This window comes from Rhinolophus hipposideros (assembly GCF_964194185.1).
Source record: "Rhinolophus hipposideros genome assembly, chromosome: X".
Classification (NCBI taxonomy): Eukaryota; Metazoa; Chordata; class Mammalia; order Chiroptera; family Rhinolophidae; genus Rhinolophus; species Rhinolophus hipposideros.
Window position 1 is genome coordinate 76,578,022 of NC_138046.1, and position 19,976 is coordinate 76,597,997.

The following is a 19,976-nucleotide window of genomic DNA, read 5'->3' on the forward strand; positions in this document are numbered from 1 at the left end:
TAGATGGGCATATAGGCATGGATTTACTTCTGGACTCTCTATTCTGTTCCATTGATCTATGTGTCTATTTTTATGCCAGTACCATGCTGTTTTGATTACTGTAGCCTTGTAGTATAGTTTGAAATCAGGTATCGTTATACCTCCTACTTCGTTCTTATTTCTCAAGATTGCTGAGGCTATCCGGGGTCTTTTATGGTCCCATATAAATTTTAGGATTATATGTTCTATTTATGTGAAAAACGTCGTTGGTAGTTTGATAGGAATTGTGTTGAATATGTATATTGCCTTAGGCAGTATGGACATTTTAACTATATTAATTCTTCCTATCCATGAACATGGAATGTGTTTCCATCTATTTATGTCTTCTTTCATTTCTTTCTTCAGTGTCGTATAATTTTCTGAGTACAGATCTTTTACATCTTTGGTTAGATTTATTCCCAGATATTTTATAGTCTTTGGAGGAATTGTAAATGGAATTTTTTTTTTTAATTTCCCCTTCTGCTATTTTATCATTGGTGTATACAAATGCAACTGATTTCCGAATATTAATTTTATATTCTGCTACTTTAGTAAATTCATCTATCAGTTCTAATAGTTTCTTAGTGAAGTCTTTAGGGTTCTCTATACATAGTATCATATCATCTGCATGTAATGATAATTTTACTTTCTCCTTACCAATTTGGATGCCTTTTATTTCTTTCTCTTGTCTGATTGCTGTGGCTAGAACTTCCAGCCCTATGTTGAATAGAAGTGGAGAAAGTGGGCAACCTTGTCTTGTTCCTGATCTTAGGGGGAATGGTTTTAGCTTTTCCCCATTGAGTATGATGTTAGCTGTGGGTTTGTCATATATGGCCTTTATTATGTTGAGATATGATCCCTCTATTCCCACTTTCTTGAGGGTTTTTATCATAAAAGGTTTCTATATTTTATCAAATGCTTTTTCTGCATCTAGTTATATGATCATGTGATTTTTATTTTTCATTTTGTTAATGTGGTGTATCACATTAATTGATTTGCGGATGTTGAACCACCCCTGCATACCAGGGATGAATCCCACTTGATCATGGTGTATGATCTTTTTAATGTATTGCTGAACTCCGTTCGCTAGTATTTTGTTGAGAATTTTTGCATCTTTGTTCATTAGAGATATCGGCCTGTAGTTTTCTTTTTTTGTGGTGTCTTTGTCTGCTTTTGGGATCAGGGTGATAGTGGCTTCGTAAAAAGTGTTTGGGAGTCTTCCTTCCTTCTGGATTTTTTGGAAGAGCTTGAGGAGAATAGGTGATAATTCTTTTTTGAACGTTTTGAAAAATTCACCTGTAAAGCCATCTGGTCCAGGGCTTTTGTTTGTTGGGAAATTATTGATTACTGATTCAATTTCCCTGGTGGTAATCAGACTCTTCAGGCTTTCTGTTTCTTCTTGAGTTAGGCTTGGAAGGTTGTGCGCCTCTAGAAAATTTTCCATTTCTTCCAGATTGTTAAATTTGTTGGCATATAGTTGGTCATAGTAATTTCTTAAAATTGTTTGTATTTCTGTGGTGTCTGTTGTCACTTCTTCTCTTTCATTTCTGATTTTATTAATTGGGTCCTCTCTCTCCTTTTTTTAATGAGTCTGGCTAAAGGTTTGTCAATTTTGTTTATCTTCTCTAAGAACCAACTCTTGGATTCATTGATCTTTTGTATTGTTTTTCTGGTTTCTGTTTCATTGATTTCTGCTCTGATCCTTATTATCTCCTTCCTTGTGCTCCCTTTGGGCTTATTTTGCTGTTCTTTTTCCAGATCCCTTAAGTGTGAAGATAAACTGTCAATTAGTGATGTTTCTTGTTTCTTTAGGTAGGCCTGCAGTGCTATGAACTTCCCTCTTAGGACTGCTTTCGCAGCATCCCATAGATTTTGGGTAGTCGTGTTTTCATTCTCATTTGTCTCGAGATACTTTTGATTTCTTCTTTGATCTGCTGCTTGACCCATTCATTGTTTAGTAACATGTTATTCAGCTTCCATGAATTGGTGTGTCTTCCTGGTTTTTTTTCCCTGTAGTTTATTTCTAATTTCATAGCACTGTGGTCAAAGAAGACAATTGGTATGATTTCAATTTTCTTAGATTTATCAAGGCTTGTTTTGTGTCCTAACATATGATCTATCTTGGAAAATGTTCCATGTGCACTTGAGAAGAACGTGTATTCTGCAGCATTGGGGTGAAATGCTCTGAAAATATCAATTAAATCCAACTGCTCCAAAGTATCATTGAAGGCTGTTGTTTCCATATTGATTTTTTGTCTGGAGGACCTGTCCCTTGTGGTCAGAGGTGTGTTGAAGTCCCCTACTACGATAGTGTTGCTGTTGATCTCTGTCTTTATGTCCATCAGTACCTGTTTTATATATTTAGGTGTGCCTATGTTAGGTGCATAGGTGTTTACTAGGGTTATATCCTCTTGTCGGATTGATCCCTTTATTATTATATAGTGCCCATCTTTGTCTTTTAATACGTTCTTCATTTTAAAGTCTATTTTGTCAGATATAAGTATTGCAACTCCAGCTTTTTTCTCGCTTCCATTTGCATGAAATATCTTACTCCAACCTTTCACTTTCAGCCTGTGTGTGTCTTTTGATCTGAGATGAGTCTCTTGTATACAGCATATACAAGGGTCTTGCTTCCTTATCCACTCAGCCACCCTATGTCTCTTGATTGGAGCATTTAATCCGTTTACATTTAAAGTGATTATTGATAGGTACATAGATATTGCCATTTTTAAATTTGTAGTAAATTGTTTTCGTCTTTCTTCTATTTACAGAAGTCCTTTTGGTATTTTTTGCAAAGCTGGCTTGGTGGTAATAAGTTACTTTAGCTTATTCTTTTCCTGGAAGCTCTTTATTTCTCTATCAACTTTACATGATTGCCTTGCTGGATAAAGCAATCTAGGGTGTAGGCCTTTGTTTTCCATCACTTTGAGTAGCTCCTGCCACTTGCTCCTGGCCTTCAATGTTTCTGTATAAAAGTCATTTGATTGTCTTATGAGAGTTTCCTTGTGTGTAACGCTTTGTCTTTCTCTTGCTGCTTTTAGGATTGTCTCTTTGTCTTCAAGCTTTGCGATTTTAACTATAATGTGTCTTTGTGTGAACGTGTTTGGGTTTATCCTGGTTGAAACTCTCTGAATTTCCTGGGCTTGTTTGTTGGTTTCCTTTATCAGGTTAGGGAAGTTTCCAGACATTATTACTTCAAATATGTTCTCAATCCCTTGCTTCCTCTCATCACCTTCTGGTATTCCTATGATGCACATGTTGTTGCCCTTGATGTTATCCCAGAGGTCTCTTAAACCATCTTCATTGTTTTTTATTCTTTTTTCTTTCTTATGTTCTGTTTGGGTGATCTCTGCTAACTTGTCTTCTAAGTTGCTGATTCGATCTTCTGCTTCATCTAACCTGCTGGTAATTCCGTCAAGTGAATTCTTAATTTCGGTAATTGTGTTCTTTAGTTCTAACTAGTTGTTCGTTAAGATTTCTAGATCCTTCTTTATGTCTTCTCTAAGCTCGTTAAACATTCTTATCACCAGTGTTCTGAACTCTGTCTCTGATAGGTTGGTTACCTCTGCTTCATTTGGTTCCAGTTGTGGAGGTTTCTTCTGTTCTTTTATTTGGGACATGTTTATTTGTTTCCCCATTCTGGCTGACTCTCTGTGTTTGCTTTGATGTATTAGGTAGCTCCCCTAGAGTTCTTAGTTCTTGCTGGGTTATCTTATGTAGTATGTGTCCTTTACATTTAACTTGCACTACTTCGTTCTTCTCCTATGCATGTGCTCCAAAGGTGACTCTTGTGTTGTGTATATTGTCCTGTTAAAGAAGGACTTTAATTGCTTTTTGCTTGTGAGTAGGTGGGTTTAACTCCCAAGCTGACTAGTTGTGAGACTTGGCTCTGCCCACTGCACGTTGTTCTGCTGCATGAGGGTTGACCACTTAAATGTGGTTTGGCCTCTATGGGCTCTTGTGCCTGCAGAGAATTCCCTCTGGGTATGTGACTTGTAGGTCTAACACGATAGTACTCTTGTTTGGTCTGGAGTTGGCCTCTGGATATGTTGAATCTTGTGCCTCTTAAGCTTGGCCATGGTATGGTAATTTCAGAACGAAGTAAATCACCAAACACAAGAACAACAAAGAAAAAAATTAAATACATTCATATGTAAAAACACCCGATAACCCCCACTCAACACAGGCAAAGATATCAAAGATAAAAAGACAAAACGAAACAAAACAAAACAAACAAAGCAAAACAAAAAGAAGCGCCAGTCTTGGCTTAAGCCCTCCAAGTAATCTCCAGGTTGTCCTCTGGAGTGCCCAGAGTGACTTTGAGATTGTAGATTTAAATGCATGGGGCTGTGGGTCTGGATGATAGTTTTTACATAGTCAGTGCAGTTTCTGCCATCGCCTGCACATATGCAAACTGAGAGTCGCAACACCAGCCCTGTGTCCAGTATTCCTGAGTCTTGAGGCACTTCTTCCGTGTGTGTGGGGGAGGGCGGGCGGGAGATTTCTGAGCTGCTGAAAGCTGTGAGCTGGGTCTGCAGCTTACTGCTGATCTCTGGGAGTGCCTCCTCAGTTCAGGGGCTAGTTTAAGTCTCTGGAATGGCAGCGGTAGGATTGGAAGAACAGGGTAGGGGCCCAGGTATGGAGTCTGTGTTCTTTGTCCGCCCTAGTGCCCAACTAGCTGCACTCTGCCACCCCGTGGGAGAGATCAGCTGTGACACAGGGAAAGAGCCCACCTCTTGGCTTTTCTGTTCTCTGTTTTGCCTCGGGGTTCCTTGCGTCTCTGGAGCTGCGTGTGCCGGCAGCAGTCTGATGCTGCTGCCACCGGCCTTAATTCCACCACAGGACCCTGCGTTTCCATTCCACTCCCTTCCTTCTTCCCCTGCTCGCCCAAGTTGCGCACCTTCAAGTAATCCTTCTACGAGTCCCTTAGCTGTTCTGCGTGATGAGCAAAGAGATTTTTTATGGGTTATATGTCCCGTTTGTAATAAGATCCAGAGGAGAACTGAGAAGTGCACCCCTCTGCCGCCATTCCTATGATGTCCTATTCGTTATTTTTTGAGGAACCACCACACTGCCTTCCATAACGGCTGCACCAGTCTGCATTCCCACCTACAGTGTGTGAGGGTTCCTTTTTCTCCACAGCCTCTCCAACACGTGTTACTATTTGTCTTGTTGATGATAGCCATTCTGACTGGGATGAAGTGATATCTCATTGTGGTTTTTATTTGCATTTCTCTGATGAATAGTGATATTGAGCATTTTTTCATATGTCTATTTGCCATTTGTATGTCCTCTTTTGAGAAATGTCTCCTCAGGTCTTAAGCCCCTTTTTCAATTGGGTTGTTTGTTTTTTTGTTGTTGAGCTTCATGAGTTCCTTGTATATTTTGGATATTAGATCCTTATCAGAGGCACTGTTTGCAAAAATCTTCGCCCATTCAGTTGGTTGCCTCTTTATTTTGTGGATGGTTTCTTTTGCTGTGGAGAAGCTTTCAAGTTTCATACAGTCACATTTGTTTATTTTAGCTTGTACTTCCATTGTCTTTGGATTCATATTCATAAAATGCTCTTTAAACCCAAGGTCCATAAGTTTAATACCTATGTTTTCTTCTATGTAGTTTATTGTCTCAGGTCTTATGCTTAAGTCTTTCATGCATTTTGAATTAATTTTGGTGCACGGTGACAGATAGCAGTCCAGTTTCGTTCTTTTGCATGTGTCTATCGAATTGTCTCAGTACCATTTATTGAACAAGCTGTCTTTCCTTCATTGTATGGTTTTAGCTTCTTTGTCAAAAATTATCTGTCCATATTTATGTGGTTTTATTTCTGGGTTCTCAAATTTATTCCATTGATCTATGTGTCCATTTTTCTGCCAATACCATGCTGTTTTGATTATTGTTGCCCTGTAGTACAAGCTAAAGTCAGGGAGTGTGATACCTGCAGTATTGTTCTTTTTTCTTAAGAATGCTTTGGCTATTTGGGGTCTGTTGTGGTTCCAAAGAAATCTGAGGATCTTTTGTTCTATTTCTTTAAAAAAATGCCATTGGGATTTTGAAGGGAATTGCATTAAATCCGTATATTGCTTGGGGTAATATGGCCCTTATAACTATGTTGATTCTTCCAATCCATGAGCACGGAATGTTTTTCCATTTCTTTGTGTCATCTTCAATTTCTTTCAAAAATGTCTTATAGTTTTCAGCATATAGGTCCTTCACATCCTTGGTTAAGTTTATTCCTAGGTCTTTTATTTTTTTTACTGCAATTGCAAAAGGAATTGTTTTTTATATTTCTTTTTCTGAAATTTTATTGTTACTATATAAGAATGCAATGGAATTCTGTACGTTAATTTTGTAGCCTGCAGATTTACTGCATTCGTTGATTGTTTCCAATAGCTCTTTGGTGGAGTATTTAGGGTTTTCTACATATAGCATCATGTCATCTGCAAAGAGTGATAATTTAGCTTCTTCATTCCCAATTTTAACGCCTTTTATTTCTTTCCCTTGCCTGATTGCTCTGGCAAGGACTTCCAACACTATGTTAAAAAGCAGACGTGATAGGGGACAGCCCTTTTGTGTTCCTGAACGTAGAGCAAAGGGCTTCAGCTTTTTACATTAATTATGAGATTAGCTGAGGGCTTGTCATATATGGCTTTTAATATGTTAAGTTTTTTCCTTCTATCTCTAATTTATTAAATTTTTTAATCATAAATGGATGGTGCATCTTGTCAAATGCTTTTTCTTCATCAATTGATATAATCATATGATTTTTTTACCTTTATTTTGTTTAAGTGATGCATCACATTGATGGATTTGTGGATGTTGAACCATCCTTGTGCCCCGGGTTTGAGCCCCACTTGGTTGTGATGAATAATCTTTTTAATGCATTGTTGTATTCGATTTGCTAGAATTTTGTTTAGGATTTTTGCATTTGTATTCATCAGAGGGATTGGTCTGTAGTTTTCTTTCTTTGTGCTGTCCTTACCAGGTTTTAGTATCAGGTTAATGTTGGTCTCGTAAAATGAGTTAGGGAGTACTGTGTCTTCTTCATTTTTTTGGAAGAGTTTGAGCAGGATTGGTATTAGATCCTCTTTGAAGATTTGGTGGAATTCAGTAGTGAAGCCATCTGGTCCCGGACTTTTGCTTTTGGGAAGGTTTAGAGTGACTGATTCAATTTCGTTACTGCTGATCGGTCTGTTTAGATTATCCAGTTCTTCATTGTTCAGCCTTGAAAGGCTATATGTTTCTAAGAACTTGTCCATTTTTCTAGGTTATTGAATTTTGTGGCATATAGTCCTTTGTATTATTCTTGGATGATCCTTTGTATTTCTATGGTGTCTGTGATAACTTCACCTTTTTTATTTCTGATTTTGTTTATTACTATCCTCTCTGTTTTTATCTTAGTGAGTCTAGCCAAGGGATTGTCAATTTTGTTCAAAGAATCAGCTCTTTGTCACATTACTTTTTCTATTGTCTTTTTGTTCTCTATTTCATTTAGTTCTGCTCTGATTTTTGTTATTTCCTTTCTTCTGCTGACCTTGGGTTTCACTTCCTCTTTTTCTGCTTCTTTAAGGTGTAACATGAAGTTTTATTTGGGATTTTTCTTGTTTCTTGAGATAGGTCTGTAATGATATAAATGTCCCTCTTAAAACTGCTTTCGCTGCATCCCAAAAATTTTGGTAGGATGTATTTTCATTGTCATTTGTTTCTATGTATCTTTTGATCTCTCCTATAATTTCTTCTTTGACCCAGTCATTCTTTAAAAGTATGTTGTTTATGGCTGGCTCTGTGGCTCAGGCTGTTAGAGCTGCATGCTCCTAACTCCAAAGGCTTCCACTTCGATTCCCCATGGGTCAGTGGGGTCTCAACCATAAGGCTGCCAGTTCAATTCCTCGAGTCGCACAAGGGATGGCGGTCTCCCCACCCCCTCACAACTAAGATTGAACATGGCACTTTCAGCTGAGCTGCCTCCTGGATGGCTCAGTTGGTTGGACCACATCATCTTAATCAAAAGGTTGCCAGTTCAATTCCTCGACTCCAGCAAGGGATGGTGGGCAGCGCCCCCTGCAACTAAAATTGAACATGGCACCTTGAGCTGAGCTGCCACTGAGCTCCCAAATGGCTCAGTTGGTTGGAGTACATCCTTGCAACCACAAGGTTGCCAGTGCGACTCCCGCAAAAGATGGTGGGCTGTGCCCCCTGCCCCTAGAACATGACAACTGGACCTGGAGCTGAACTGGGCCCTCCACAACTAAGATTGAAAGGACAACAACTTGACTTGGAAAAATGGCCTGGAAGTACACACTGTTCCCAAACAAAATCCTGTTCCCCTTCTCAATAAAATCTTTTTTAAAAAAAGTATGTTGTTTAATCTCCATGTATTTGTGGTTTTTCCTGCTTTCTTTTTGCGGTTGATATCCAATTTCAAAGCCTTGTGATCAGAGAATATGCTTGGTATGATTTCAATCTTCTTAAATTTGGTTAGGCTGATTTTATGTCCCATATATGGTCTATCCTTGAGAATGTTCCATGTACACTAGAAAAGAATGTATAGTCTGATGTTTTAGGATGAAGTGCTCCATATATGTCAATTATATTTCATCTAGTGTGTCATTTAGGGCTGCTATTTAATTATTTATTTTCTGTTTGGATGATCTATCCATAGCTGTCAATGATATATTTAAGTCCTCTCGTATAATTGTATTTTGTTCAATTTCTCCCTTTAGTTCTGTTAGTAGTTGCTTGGTATATTTTGGTGTTCCCTGATTGGGGGCATAAATATTGATGACTGCTATGACTTCTTGTTGTATAGTCCCCTTTACCATTATGAAGTGTCCATCTTTGTCTCTTGTTATCTTTTTCACCCTGAAGTCTGTTTCATCTGATGTTATGGCTACATCTGATTTTCTCTGGGTACCATTTACTTGGAGTGTCAATTTCCACCCTTTCACTTTGAGTCTAGCTTGGCTCTGTAGCTGAGATGTGTCTCTTGGAGACAGCATATGGTTGGGTTTAGTCTTTTGATCCAATGTGCTGCTCTGTGACTTTTTATTGGTGAGTTCAGTCCATTTACATTTAGGGTGATTATTGATACATGAGGATATCCTGTCATTCCACCTTTGGTTTTCTGGTAAGGCTGTGTCTCCATTGTTTTTTCCCCTTTCCGTTGTTGTCTATTATTTCCGTGTGGTTGTATTCTATGAAGTTTTCCTCTGTTTCTTCTTTTATTACAGTATATATTTCAGTTCTGAATGTCTTTTTTTTGTGTGTGGTTACACTTTAGTTTATGTAAAGAAAAGTTTGATATTTAGAGTATTCCATTTTCTTCCACAAGCTTACTTTCTCCATTCCCATATTCCAGTTCAAGCCTTTACTCTCCCCCTTTTTATGTTTTGGTTGCCACAAATTGTCCCTGTTGATGGTGGTCGAATAGCCTCCTTTAGTATTTCTTGTAGTGCAGGTCGTGTATTAGAAAATTCCGTCAGCTTCTGTATGTCTGGAAAGGTCTTTATTCCTCCTTCATATCTAAAGGACATCTTTGCTGGATATATTATTCTTGGTTCATAATTTCTCTCTTTCAATAGTTTGGATATTTGGTTCCACTCCCTCCTCGCTTGTAGAGTTTCTGTTGAAAAATCTGATGATAATGGGCTTTCCTTTGTAGGTTACCGTCTTTTTTTCCCTGGCTGCCTTGAGGATTCTTTCTTTGTCGTTGATTTTAGACAGCTTCAATACAATATGCCTTGGAGAAGTCCTGTTGGGATCGAGGTAATTAGGTGTTCTATTTGCTTCTTGGATTCAAGGATCCAGTTCTGTTCACCAGTTTGGGAAGTTCTCATCAACAATTTGTTTAAATATATTCTGTGTTCCCTTCTCTCTTTCTTCTCCTTCTGGCATGCCCATTATTCTTATATTGCTTTTTCTGATGGAGTCAGAAAGTTCTTGTAGAGTTCTTTTATTTCTTTTAAGTCTCAAGTCTCTTTCTTCTTTCATCTGTGCCATTTCAAAGTTTGTATCTTCGATGTCACTGATTCTTTCCTCCATGTGGTCAACTCTACTACCTAAGCTGGATATTTTATTGTTAATTTCTTCTATTGATTTCTTAATTTCCAGAAATTCTATTTGGTTCTTTTTCAAAATTTCAGTCTCTTTTGTAAAATGCTCATGGTGTTCTTTGATTGTGTTTCTGAGTTCATTAAACTGCCTTTCTGTGTTTTTTTGCATCTTGTTCAGTTTTTTCAGAATTGCAATCTCGAAATCTCTGTCATTTAAATCGCATATTTCCATATCTCTAAGTTCCTTTTCTGGAGACTTTTCACTTTCTTTCTGAGCTATCTTGTTGCCTTGGTTATTCAATGCAATCACTGATTTACTATTTCTCTTCCTAGACATCTACAGGAGTGGTTTCTGCAACAGGTTGATAGGTATGTGAAGAGCTTTTGAAGTTTCAAAGCTCTTTCTGCACCAGATTCAGAGCCCGCGTGTTTCAGCAGTTCTGTTTACTCCTGCAGGGATCCGCCCAGATAGGTGGGGCCAGGGGCTGGGTGAGTTGTGAGAGGTGGCCCAGAGCAATGGCTCCGACCACCACCACACCCGGTCCCGTTTCCACAGCTCCCTCCCCTTTGCCAGAACTAGTTGGGTTGCGCATCTGTGTGTGCAGTCCACCGTTCTCAGAACAGCAAATATTCTGTTCTTTTGATGTGACACTGCTACTGTTCCGCTTCTAGCACCGGGCAGGTGGGGTGGGGTGAGCTCTGGGAGGGTACTGAGGGGGCAGCTAATCGCAGTGCCTAAGGCTTTCATTCTCTGCTAGGCAGTGAGGGCTTAAACCACCTTTTTCAGCCTCCTCCCTGAGTCTTTTCTCTAAGGTCTCTGCCATGCGCGTTGTGTTCAGCCGTGTTATATGCTGGCACCTCAGCCTTGTGGGCCATAAGTGGAGCCCTAGCAGTCCGAGTTCTTCCCTGTCCCGCTGCTGCTGTAGTCCTATGATGCAGCGAGCTCGGAGCACTGAGCTAGGTTTTTGTCTTGGCCCGCGGGGGTCCATCTCCGCAAATTCTCCCTTCCCCCTCCCCCGCTCACACGATTCGCCCACCTTTACGTGAATTCAATAGTGGGCCTCTTCGTCTTGCCTCTCTGCTGTGCAGAGAGTTTTATGTGGAGTTATTGTTGTTCGATTAGTTGTAAATTGCAGCGGAGCTTTACAGAGGCTCACCTCTTGACGCCGTTTTGATGACCCAATGCTTCATTATTCATCTTTATGTTCTTTTTTCAGCCTTTCTTTTTCTTAAATCTTTTTCACATTTATTGTCATGCTGATTTGGTAATGATAAACTCCTTTATCGTTTTCTTGTCTGGGAAGCTTTTTATATCTCTGTCAATGTTAAATAATAGCCTTTCTGGGTAGAGTAGTCTTGGTTGTAGGTCCTTGCTTTTTATCTCTTTCAATATTTTGTGCCAATCCCTTCTTCCTGCTAAGTTTTTGTTGAGAAATCAGCTAACGATCTCATAGGAACCGCCTGGTAATTAATTAGTTGTCTTTCTCTCACTGCGTTTAGGATTCTTTTTCTTTATTCCCCCCACCCCCATTTTAATTATAATGTCTTGGTGTGGACCTGTTTGGGTTCATCTTTTTTGGGATTCTCTATGCTTTCTGAGCTTTGGATATCTGTTCCCTTCACCAGGTTAGGGAAGTTTTCAGTCATTATTTCTTCAAATAGGTTCTCAATTCTTTGCTTTCTTTCTTTTTCTTCTGGTACCCTTATGATGCAAATGTTATACTTCATGTTGTCCCAGAGATTTTGTGAAGTATCCTTATTTTTGTTTTCATTATTTTTCTTCTCTTTCATGTCCCAATTAGGTATTTTCTACAACGTGGTCTTCCAAATCACTCATTTGATCCTCTGCTTCATCTAGTCTGCTGGTGATTCCTGGTATTGTGTTCTTCATTTCAGTTATTATATTCTTTAATTCTGACCTATTCATTTTTATGGTTTCTTGTCCTTTTTTATGCTTGCTATCTCATTGTTGAAGTTCTCACTGATTTCATCTATTCTTCCTTTATGTTCATTGAGCATCCTTATAACCCTTGTTTTTAATTCTGTGTCTGGTAGCTTGTTTGCCTCTATTTTCTTTATTTTTTTCTGGAGTTTTCTCATGTTCTTTCCTTTGCAATATATTTATTTTCTCATTATGGCGGCCTTTCTGTGTTTGTTTCTATATATAAAATAGATATGGTACATCAAGTCTTGGACAGGTGGATTATGTAGTAGGTGCCCTTTGAGCCAGTGACACCGTCTTCCACGTCACCTGTGCCGAGTGCCACAGGAGTGTCTCTTGTGTGTGCCCTCCTATTATAGTTGAGACTTCATTGGTATTGGCACATCAGTTGGTTTGAATGACCCTCAAGTTGACTGTCTGTGGGGTTTGGCCATGTCCATAGCTTATTAGCTACTGTGGGGAGGGCTTACCCCATGGAGCTGGATTTGCTGTAGCAGGCTCTGATGTCTGTTGAGTCTACCCTTTGTTTTTGGTGATTGTGGGGCTATTTGGGTGGTGCTATGCCATGGTCTGAAGCTAAACTCCATGCATGCTGGTTCTTGGTTCTCTTGGGAGGGTCTCTAGTTCAGTCACAGGTCAGTCATTGCTTGTGAATGGCTAGGGAATACCTGATAAATGTTACAAAGCAATCTGAAGTTGGTCACTACCTGTGCTAGACCAGGGTGAATGTGAGAGAGGCCATGTTGTGAATCAAAGACTGTTTTCACCAGTACTGAGCCTGTTGTAGCTGTGCCAAAATCCAAGGACACTCTGAGACCTGTTGCTGCCTGACAGCTTCTGTAAGGCTCAGCTGCTGATAAAGCCTTATGTGATGTGCAAGTTGGGTGAGCCATGGTCTCCAGCTGTCACGAAAGTAGTATAAGTTTTGTTCACCAGGTTAGATTTTGGTTTGGTGCCAGTCTGATCATGAAGCTACTCATCAAAAGTCTCATAGCACACTGAGGCCACCTGCTGCCCTTGGACTCTTGACAGTTGTCCATGAAAGAGTGCAGTATGGGTGGGGATGGCTGCTTGCCAAGAAATTGTCTCTGGCATTGCACTTATTGGGTGGGGTATGATCCTAAGGAGTCAGCAGGATGCAGCCAGCAGAGCTTACTAGGCCAATTCAAATTCATATTTGGCTATGTGGGGGAGGGAACAACACAAGAAAAATGGCACCTGCCTGTTGGCTGCACCGAAAGTGGATTCTACACAGGGAAAATATGGCTGTCCCTCCAGTCTTTGCATTGAAGCCACACAACTCAATCTCTCCCCATATGTCTCTGATGCCTCCCACGTCACTGTCCTTTCACCAGACTCCAGGTTAAGTTCCTGCAATTCTTTGTGCTGGCCCTTTAAGAGGATGTCTGGGTTCTCCACCGTCTTCAGTCCTACCCAGATGATTGGAATCACCACTGTTTTGACCAACCAGATGTGGAGGGGGCTCTTTTTTCCAGCTCTGGTACTCTGGGCAGATGAGCCTAGTGTGCGGCTGGGTTTCTTTGCTTCTCTAGGGGATGGTGGATCTCCACGGCCAGGATATGTCTCCTGATTCTCAGCCACCACAGCAGGTATGGGCTGGTTTATTGTGTGTCTCCACAACTCCTACCAGTCTCAATGTAGCTTCTTCTTTATATTCTTAGTTATGAAACTTCAGCTAGACTTCAGATGGTCCTCCAGGTTGATTGTTTTATAATTTAGTTGTAATTTTAATGTGGTCACTGGAGGATGCAAGCACAATTTTTGTGTACACTACCATCTTGGGTCCTCCCTAGCATCATATTCTTTAGACAGCTTTTTTTCGTGAAGCTGTGTGTTCTTCATCTGTGAAACAGAGAAATTACGTATCTAATTTTTATGACCTTAAACTCTAACATTCTAGGATTTTAAATATCAGGATTTGAATTATAGTGCCACCATTTCCTAAATGTATGGCCTTAGGTCAAATTATTTAACTTCTTTGAACATCAGTATCATTATTTGAAAAATAATATTAATATACTTTATGAGTAATTAATCATTGCTGTAATGATTAATGATAAAATATGTAATGGGCCTGATATTGTCTCAACACATATAAGAGGCTCATTAAGTGAAAGTGGATAATAATAATAATAATAGGATTGACAAAAAACATAAAAGTTATAAGGCTCTAGATAAAGCAAAAAATTATTTAAAATTCCAAAAATGCTTGTAATGTTAATGAATGTCAATTTAAGCTTCAACTGTGTCCTTTATATGATGTTTCATTTTCTCCTACACAGTTATTTTAATAGCTTCATTGAGATACAATACCATACAAATCTCTCAATGTGTACAATTCCATGTTTTTAGTAAAATCAAAAAATTGTTCAATGACTACTACATTCAATTTTTAGAAATGTGCATCACCACACACACACACACACACACACACACACCCTTATACACATTAGCAATTATCCCCCACCCCAATTGCTTGCCACCCCACCCCATCCTCCTCTGGCCAATACTAGGCCACCACTAATCTACTATTTATGTCCATAGATTTACCTATCACGGAATATCATTAATGCAAACATAGAGCATGTTATCTTTTCTGATTCTTCTTTCACTTGGATAATGTTTTCGAGATCCATCCACATTTATGTAGCATTTATGAATAATGTATTCCCTTTTTGGATGAATAATATTTCATTGTATAGATAAACCACATTTGTTTATCCAATCACCAGCTAATTAAAATTTAGGTTCTTTCCTGTTTTTGACAGTTATGAGTAACGTGCTGCAATGAACATTTTTGTCCAAGTTTTTATGTGAACGTATATTTTTGTTTGTCTTATGTAGATACCTAGAAGTTGACTTGCCAAGTCATAAGTTAACTTAATTGTTCTTTTCAGTTGCTCATCGATGGTGTCTTGAAATATAATCAATTTTCATATATTGTATCATTTAACATTGCTGACTTTGTTTCTTAGTTTTTATTAATTATAGATTTTTGTCGGATTACTTCAGATTTTCTATATATAAAATATTGTTACCTGAAAAGAGATATAGTTTCACTTTTTCCTTACAAATCTGTTTTATTTTCATTTCCTTTATTTTCTAATTGCCCTGACTAGAACTACCACTACAGTGTTGAATAGAAGTGATATAGTGTACATCCTAGTTTTCTTCCTGGTCTTAGGGAAGCTGGCAATTTAGGTCTGCTGGCAATTTTTTCACCAACAATATGAGGTGGAGATGTGAATATTTTGTGAATGGATATTTTCAGGTTATGACAGGTCCCTTTTCTTTCTTATTTGTTGAGTGTTTTTATTTTGAAAGTGTGTTGAATTTTGTCTAATGTTTATTACCATGTTTCCCCAAAAATAAGACCTAGCCGGACCATGAGCTCTAATGTGTCTTTTGGAGCAAAAATTAATATAAGACCCGGTATATTATATTATATCATATCATATCATATCATATCATATCATATCATAAGATGTCATGTCATGTCATGTTATGTTATGTTATGTTATATTATTATATTGTAGTAAAATAAGACCGGGTGTTATAATAATTTTTTCTCCAAAAGACGCATTAGAGCTGATGGTCTGGCGAGATCTTATTTTCAGGGAAACACTGTAGGCATCTAGTGAGATAATCATGATGCTTTGTCCTTTATGAATATTATATATTGCATTGATTTGTTTTCATATGTTAATGAATATACTTTTTATTCTTGGGATAAATTTCAGTTGTAATGGTGTATGATACATTCTATATTTTGCTGGATTTAGTTTGCTATTATTTTTTGAGGATTTTTGTGTCTATATTAACAAGGGATATTGGTCCACAGTTTTCTTTTCTTGTGATATCTTTGTCTGTGGTGGTAACAAGGTAATATTGACTTCATAGAATGACTGAAGAAGTGTTTTCTCCTCATCTAATTTCTGGAAGAGTTTGTGAAGAATTGGTGTTAATTTTTTTAATTTTTGGTTGAAATCACCAGTAAAGCCCTCGGGTTGTACATTTATTTGGGGGAATTATTTAAATTTCCAATTTGTCTACTTAAATTTTCTATTTATTCTTGAGTCATTTTTTGTAATAGTCCTCCTAGTAATTTTCTATTATATTCAAGTTATCTAATATAACAATTTTTAATAGTATTCCCTTATAATCATTTATATTTATCCCAGTAACGATGCTATCTTGTCATTCCTGATTTTATTATTTTGAATCTTCTATTTCTCTTATTCAATCTAGCCAGAGATTTATCATTTCTAATCATTTAAATAATCATATTCAGTTTTGTTGACTTTTTTCTATTTCTTTTGTTTTTGCTCTAATTTTAGTTTTTTTTCTTTTTATTCTGCTTGCATATGTTAATTGCTTTTGGTTTTATAATTTATTAAGAAGTTTAGTGACTTGCCACCTTCCTATATTTGTAATGTGGATATTTAGAATTATAAATTTATTCATACCTTTATGCACAATTTACTTTGCATCCTATAATTTTGGTATGCTGTTTTTCATTTCATTAATCTCAAAATGTCTTCTAATTTTTCTTGTCATTTTTTTTCTTTGACCCTTTGGTTATTTAGAAGTGTTTTGATTTACTTTTTTCTAGTTTTTTTGATATTAGTTTCTATTTCCATTCCATTATGATCAGAAAAACACTTTGTAAAATTTAAATCCTTTTTAATTTTGTGGGGCTTGTTTTATGACATAGCATATTGGTCTACTCCAAATAATATTCCATGTGTACTCAAGAAGAATATATGTTCTTCTGCTTGTGGTTGGAATGTTCTATAGATAGTGATTTGTACATCTAGTGATTTGTAGTGTTGGTCAAGTCTTCTCTTTTCTTGTTGATTTTCTGCCTATTTTCCTTTCCATTATTGAAACTAAGGTACTGAAGTCTCTAATTTTTATTGTTGAAATGTCTAATTATGCCTCCACCTCTCAGTTTAGCATCATGTGTTTTGTAGCTGTTTTAAAGTGCTACTATTTTTATAATTGTTGTATCTTCTTGGTGGATTAATACTTTTATCAGTACAAAATGTATCTCTTTATTTTTAGTAATATTTTTGTTTTAATGTATATTTTGTCTGATACTTGTATAGCACCACTGGTTTTGATATGGATCTGTTTGAACAATATGATTTTCTTCTTTCTTTTTCTTTCAATCTACTTGTATCTTTGAATCTAAAGTATGTGTCTTATAGACAACATATATTTAGGTCTTGTTTTTTATTAGTATGACCCTCTCCAACTTTTAATTGATTTTTTAATCCATTCATATTTAATACTATTATTGCTGTACTTGGATTTATGTATAATATTTTTTTGGTTTTATCTGTGTCTCATGTCTGTTTTATTCCTCAATTTCTTGCTCATTGCATCATTTTGTATTAATCCAGTATCTTCAAATGTAGTATTTTAATTATTTTAAGGGTTGTTAATTATACTTTTGCTATTTCCTTAGTAGGTGCTCTAGGGTTTACAATATAATTTATCCAAATTTACTTTAAGTTTATACTTAGTTTCAGTGATTTATAAAAACATTATTCCTATATAGATTCTTTCCCTCTAACCATTTTGTGCTATGCATATTACATATTCATATTATTTTAACAATATTTTTATAATTATTACTTTATATAATCTTATACCATCTAAAAACTGACAAATGAAAAATGTATATTTAGAAAGTATGTTATATTAAACTTATTTGTTCTTTCTGGTTCTTTCTATCTCATCCTTTTGAATTTGAGTTAACATGTGCTGTCATTTTCTTACTCTCATACAGCTTTGTTTACATTTTTGTATTTACTTTAACTACAAGATATATTACATTTCTCCGTGTTATAAGCCTGACAATACAATTCTATAAGTATTGCTTTGGGCAATTGCTATTTAAATCAATTAAGAGAAGAAAGGAGGAGAAATGAGCAATTATGCTGTATTTTGTACTTATCTACATAATTATCTTCATTGGAGCTGTCTGTTTTTCATTTGGACTCACAGAACTGTCCAGTCTCATTTGCCTTCAGCTTGAAGAACTTCTTTAGGATTTCTTATAAGCCAGGTCTTCTAGAAACATGTTTTCACAGCTTTGGTTTATCCAGGAATATCTTTAGTTCACCTTGATATTCAAACAGTGGTTTTGCTGAATATAAGATTTGTGGTTGACAGTTTTCTTATTCCAGTACTTAGAACACATCATTCCTACTGTCTTCTGGCCTCCACAGTTTCTGATGATAAATCAGATGTTAATCTTATTGGGATTTCCTTATATATGATTTATCATTTTCCCTTACTACTTGCAATTTTATCTTTGTTCTCAGCAACAGTTTATGATGTGTCTGGGTGCAAATCTCTTTCAGTAAGTGTGGGTTACCGTTTTTTAAATCAAATTTGGGATATTTTTAGCTATTGTTTTTGAATATCTTTTCTGTCTTATTTTTTCCCTTCTCTTCTTGTGGTGTTCGCATAGTGCATATGTTGGTGCAGTTAATGATGTTCTTTTTTCTCTGAAGCTCTATTTATTATTTATCACTTTTAAATATCTATTCTTTGATTATTTTTTCTTCTGACAGCTGAAATCTACAGCTGAGCCCCTCTAGTAAATTCATTTTTTATTTTGTACTTTCAAGTCCAGAATTTTCATTTTGTTCTTTCTTTATAATAATTTCCCTTTATTGATGTTCTTTATGTGATGAGATATTGTCATAATAAATTTATTTACTTCTTCTGGTTTTCTTTAGGTTTTGAAAATATTTATAGTAATTTCTTTGAAGTCTTTTGTCTGCTAATATCTGGATTCCTTCATGACCATTTATATTGCATGCTTTTGTTCCTGTGTGTCCATTACACTTTCATGTATCTTTGTAAGACTCAATGTTTTATTGAAAACGTAGCGTAATAAATAATATATTGTAGGAACTCTGGATACTGAACCCTTGTGATGTTGTTGTTTAATATTTTTAGAACATTTCACAACTAATTCTACAAAATCTATTTCACTAGGAGTGTACAGTCTCCAATGCCCCTGTTCAGAATCATCCCCATTCATTTTTTTTTTAGCCTTGTACCTAGGTGTAGTCCCTCGGATGGCATACACCAAAGTTTGTGTTTAACCATCCTTTTCCATTTAGATTTTACCCTTTACCTTTGTGTGTGTGTGTGTGTGTGTGTGTGTGTGTGTGTGTGTGTGTGTGTGTATGTGGCTTGGAAGCTACTATTAGAGTTTAGGAAGCTTACAATTTTTGTCCTATGTTCAGCCAGGTAGAGTTTGAAGGTTTTCTTTTTGATTGCTCCTGAGAGAGTTCAGCCTTGGGAATGTATAGAGCGTTCAAGACTGTCAGGGATGAATGTGATTTTATTTTTTAGGTTGGATTCCTAGCAATATCCCCTGGGTCAAGATAGCTTATAGTTAAATCACTGTTTGATTACAGGTTGTATTTAATATATTGATGGGTCTGTGTATAGCTTGAGGAATGTTTTCAAGTTTGCCCCATGTCCTACTCTGATCCTGAATAAGGGGAGTACAACAACCTGTACACAGCTTTCCCATTCTCCATGATTAATAGTGGTCTTAGGAGGGTTTTTCAAGGTCATCTCTTTCCCTAATACTATTACATTTCTATTTGTTATGCAGTTGTGTTTATATTCTGGAGCTCTATCCCCATCCCTTCTTAAATACTCTCCACTAAGATTTCAATTGTTTGCAACAACACCTTAGGCAAGGAGTTCTGTTTGAAAATGAAGTCAGTCCCCTCAGGAAAAGCTGCAGAGCTTTTTATATTTATGGCATACACCCCCCCATAAACCTTGCATCAATGCACTGGAGCTAGAGGCAGGGTGTGCTTTTCCCAAAGTGGCAACTGCCTCTGAGTGGACAATGGGGGTGAGTGGTGAACCCTGGTCTTCTCAGTATATACTCCTGGAATGAAACTTGC